Source organism: Bombus impatiens, unplaced genomic scaffold (assembly GCF_000188095.3).
Source record: "Bombus impatiens unplaced genomic scaffold, BIMP_2.2 scf_0633, whole genome shotgun sequence".
Taxonomy (NCBI): domain Eukaryota; kingdom Metazoa; phylum Arthropoda; class Insecta; order Hymenoptera; family Apidae; genus Bombus; species Bombus impatiens.
The window spans coordinates 946,800-952,643 of NT_177052.1; positions in this window are offsets into that span (position 1 = coordinate 946,800).

Genomic DNA, 5,844 nt, shown 5'->3' on the forward strand with positions numbered 1-5,844 from the left:
ATTGCAAGTTAACATCTAATATAAATTTTATCACGTCATAATGTTCTACAAAAGCTCTAATAAACGATAAGATTGTTCTGTATCTTTGTACTTATAATTTATATTCCAAATTAAAATACATTCTGTCGAAAGCAAGTGTTCTCATACTCTTGAGTGTTAGTGTACATCCAGCCCTAAAGTTATAAATAACGTTATCGGGTATAAAATACTGTTAGATGGGTGAACGTCGGTGTCTAGCCACCTGCCTCGTAAATATTTCGATGTACGTACATATGTAGGGTAGTTGTGTACGAGTAGCCCTCTCTTGCATCGACGTCGATCAATGGGTAACCTCGAGTTCAACGCGAATATTGCTCGGCCATAATCCACCAGATCTGGATAAACTCACCCCTCGTTCTTCCTCGTGATACACAGGGCTCGAGCTTAGCTCGGCGACCGGAAGCCACCGTGGATTGACGCGGCTTCCCGTAAATCAGCTTTCAGACGACGTTGAGCATTAACGTTATTGCGACGTCTTTACGAGGAGTCGCTTCACTATCACGAGCCACCGTTGTGTTTCTTTGAGATCCCTGTAATAAAGTATCTATGGGATGAAGATTTTGAATTTTATGGATGATGGTATTTAGTCGAAGGATCGAGGGAATTAGCTGAATAGATACGTACATTAAATGTTGGTTTTTGGCGGCAGTGGTTGAAAAATGTTTCGAGGAGTAGAGAGAATAGAGAGACATAGATAGTATAGAGAAAGTAGAAAGAATGGAGAGAATAGTATTTCTGAATATATGCGATGCAAGAGATATACTAATAACAGACCCAAGATCCTAGAGGATTTTAAATTTTGTGAGTGAATGTATTTGGTGAAATTTTGGACGAATTAGGTAAATCGGCGAGTCGGTGAGCTATTGGGCTCTCGTGTTTTTGTAGAAATATTAGGGATATTAAGATTCTAAAAGCCGAGGCTTTTAGACGAGAGATGAGAAAAATATTAATATTTAAGAATTTGAGAAATGCTAAGGTATTCTGAACTTCGTGGAGGCTCAAGTGAACTAGTGGTTAGCCAGTGGTTCTAGAAATGTTCACGCGAAAGTTTTGGGATTGGGAAATGAAAAAAGAAGTTTGAAGAATACTGAGATTTCACAAATGCTATGAAAGTTGACGGAATGCTATTAATTTGAGAAATGTCGAGATTCTCGAGAAGTGCAAATGAAACGAGGAATAGTAAGATCAGAGAAACATCAGAGAAATTCTACAGTTCGACGAATATAATAAATTTTCAATTAATAAGATTTAGAAGAAACTAAAACTTTATAAATATTTCTTGAAAGACAATATCAAGAAACATTTATCAGTAGATTCGAATTAAGAAATTCAAGACTACTTAACCACTCCAAAAGACTACACCACTCCAAAAAGGTGATTCTGAACACAAATCACTTCTGCCTCGAGCAAACACGATCACATTCCATAACGGCATACTTTTCTCGATCATGGTAAAACTAGTCGATTAAATATCGAGATACAGAGAGCACAGTATCCAGTCGCAGTGATTTACGACACTGTAGCCTCATTCGCGACTATCGTTCCCTCGATTATCGCAAATAATCGTGGATTTATGTCATCCGTTCATTTGCAATTATCCACCGGGATTTATAATCTTGTCTATCGGTTTCAGCCCGATTTTCATCAACCGCTTCAACCAACTCTCGCCTACACTTTAATCTCATTTTCGACCGTAAGTCCGTAGTTCATCCCCTTTTATCAGAATGCACTTTCGACGAAGTTAGTATCGTCTATTATTTTGGGCGATCTTTTATGGCGGTTATTTACGATTATTATTATTGCTGGATGATGTTGCGCTATTGCGTGGGTTTTGTAGATATAGAACGTATTCCTTCCAAGAATGTGGTCGGGAAGACCCTTCCTGCTGGAAGTCACCACTTCGTAATTTTATTTCCAGCAGCTATCCTCTCGACGTAGTCACTGGAATTAGATGTTCAACTGGGGAAAGTGATATAAGTAACGAAACGGGCCATTTGCTTGCCTGGACAAAGTTTCGATTCTTATTCAATTAGTAGATCGACTTAGTAGGTAGTCTTAAGTAAAGCTTTCACTCTGTAGCCTGCCGAGTTCTTTGATGAAAGGGACAATTTTGTGAAGCACCGCCTTTAAGCTTACAATGTGATCTCGGAGTTAATTATCGATAGATTTGATAGTGTATCGATTTACAACATTGCACGAACAACGTACGTGTTACAAAACAGAAAATATTATATTTTAGTAGAATTCCGCGGTGAGTAGTAGAGCGTAATAATAGAGTAGCAAGTCAAAATCTTTTTATATGTGCAGAACATCAAGAAAATATATCAAGATGCAAACAATCACAGAAAAAAAGGAAACTCGATTACGGAATTACCCAAGTCATGTTTCTAAATCTTCCACAATATCCACGACAAACATATAAGAAACCACGGGGAGTCTTAAGATACTTAACATGATTCGAAGAAAACAGAATTGCTAATCATTCGTTTCAATAAAAGATCAGTAAATATCACAAGAGCCTAAAATAATCGGCGAGAAACAATAGATACGACCATGGAATCACCTAGTTCACTTTTCCAAACGGTCCACAATCACGATGTCCGCACATCCGATTGTTTTCAATCCTATATCACAGCGTTCGTGATATATCGCAAAGTTATACTTTAAATTAGGTTATATCATGTTACGTTATATTGTACTATGTTATATTATATTACGTTATATCATATTACGATATATTATAACATAACATGTTCTATTATATTATACTATAATATTACGTTATAATGTATTACGTCATATAGTATAACGTTACAATGTATTACGTTATATCATATTACGTTATAATGTATTACGTTACATAGTATTACGTTACGTAATATTACGTTATATTATATTACGTAATATTGTATTACGTTATAACGTATTACAATATATAGTATTACGTTATATAGTATTACGTTATGTACTATTATGTTATAACGTATTACGTTATATAGTAGTACGTTATATAGTATTACATTATAACGTATTACTTTATATAGTATCACGTTATATCCTATCATGTTATATTACATTACGTAATATCGTATCATGTTATATCAAATTATAATATATTTTGTCATGTTGTATTATATTACGTTATATCACACCATGTTATATTATATTGCGTTATATAATATCATGTTATATCGTAGTTGGTTATATCATATCTCGTTATACTACATCACGTTATATCATATATCGTTATTTTGTGTTACGCTATATTATATCCTGTTATATGGTATTATGTTATGTAGTATTACGTTATATTCTATAAAATCACGTGCAACTCAAACTGCAATTGTTTTATTCCTCGTATATTTCGTTCGTTCTTTTGTGAGATGTTAAAGAGATACATGTCATCCTTTCCACCTATTAGTACCATGTAATCAACCCACTGGAATTTCGTTTCTCTGAGACTCTGGTAACATCATTCCAGTAACTCCTAAGAAATATGATTTTTCAAAAGGAAAAGGAAAATTTCTAACATAAAGGATTCCTCTAGAACAAGTTTTTCCCTAGGTCGAATGCGCGTGCGAATATATCGTAGTGATATTGCCGTAACGAAGTTACGGGATGATTGCGACGCACTCGCGAGGGTGTTCTACCTTGAGATAGCTACTACGGATCACGAGATGATTTCGAGACCGACGTAAAAGCAGCGTCACGATGTAACGTGCTCTGGACGTAAATTGCAAAGTCGTGAGCGAAAACGACGATGACGTGTATACCTACGTAGCCTGTAAAAAGGGACAAGATGAGAAGGGATGCCGTGGTTGGTGGCAAATAAGTGGAGAACGATGATGGGAAGTCTTGGAGAACGGCACCTTAGGGAATCGTATCCCAGAGTATGCTACGTGAACTCGACCAAGTTGTCCCTGCTTCCATTCCACACCTAGAAATTCGGAAGCTTTGCTTAGCCTGCAACGATGACGGAATTTCATTGTTGAGAATGCTGTGACGAATATTCTTTGGCTATTTGGAAATAAACTTTCTATTCGAAATTCCCGCTATTGTACTGGAAGATACATATACATTTCCGTTCATTAGCATTAGAACATTCGCTAATCTTATATAAAATGTGATAAATGGGCTAGGTTATTAAGGAAACGATTAATCAGTGAAAATTATGCATTCGTGGAAAATTTAGAAGTAAATTGCACAAAATTGCACAGAAATGCGCATAATATGAAAAAATATGTAAAATAGCAAAAGTAGAGTGCTTTCTTCAACGGTTGGTAGATAAAATAATTTTTTTATCAAGGCTTTATTTTTTGAATTACGCTCTCAAAAATATCTATTTTCGTTAAAATCTGCTCTCTAGTTATAGGAAAATAATAACTTAATAATTATTTATCGATATTTACAATTTTCTAGAAATAGGACAAATGTAGATCAAACTCAAACTAATTATCAATAGCATTTTTAAAATAATTTTCTCAGCTTTATAGTGTATCCTTTCAAATCATATTAAAAACTTTATGCGACTTTGCTATCGATTAAATAGTATTCCTTTGTAGTAGCAGACTGTGACCGGTCGTATCTATCAGAGAATTAAGAAAGGAGCATTAACAAAATGATTACATGTTGAAATCATTAGGTTCACGGAGAGGAAGAAAAGCTTGAGATAACTTTGTCATTGTGTATACCGCACAATGCACTTATTAGATTCAAAAATTGTATCCCTGGTGGTTTGTTCGTTTCGCGGTTGAAAAATTCTTTTTGAAAGCGCTTGATTTTTACGTGTTTGTTTATTGACTCCCTTTGAAGAATGAATGTAGGTGATGGATGCCACACATTTTTGGATTGAATGTCGGCAAAATTGTGTATGTACATTGTTTCCGGATTTCATGGCCAGCTATTGTTTCTGAGGATAGGCGTTGAGGTTGGGATTAAAATTGAAGTTGATTGTTCGAGGATAAGGTTAGACTTTGGTAAGTCAGTAATTTAACTCTTTCATTAAAACGATCAAATATAGGACTATCTACATTACATCTTAAATGTTATTATTAGCGGGTGTTTATGCAAATTTATATTTTTACAGATAAGCTGATCATATTTTCAGATAAACTGAATCTGAATAAAAAGTTGAATTTTATAAAGTTCATTTTTTTTTAAATCGCACAATATATTGCATTTAAAAGTTATTTGATTAATTTCTTTCCCGAATCTGACTACATCATTCTTTATACTGTAGTCAACTTTAATTCAACACAATTTTGATTCTTTGAATTCATTTTTCTTTTTTTCTTTAAATGATGAATAATTCCCCCATTTTTCATTCGATTTTAATTCTGTTACTCATTTATTCATTGTTTACTTGTTCTTGTCCGATGTTCAATAGTTCCTATATGGTAGCTACAGAAACAAGTTAAAATATTTTATTTAAACAACGAAAAGAGAACAAATAAACTTGATGCATTTGTTATTTTTCATTTATTTCAAATTGTATGTGATATCCATTCATCCACTATCCACGAATACCAGCCAACTACTTGATCCGTTATTTATTCATAAACTAAACTTTTTCAACTTATTCTTAACAACTTTCGCTCGACACTGGCCCAGCATCGTCCACTCATTACGAAACATCGATATTTCAAAACCGTCGGATTCTTCAATCTTGCTAGCTAATTTGTCATCCCTGACAATAGCTGTCCGGAGAAAGAAGAGCCAAGAGAAGAAGCTACACCGGCCTTCGCGAATAACGTAACACGATGGCTGCATATAAATGACCAGGAGGCATCGGTCACCGACTCGACA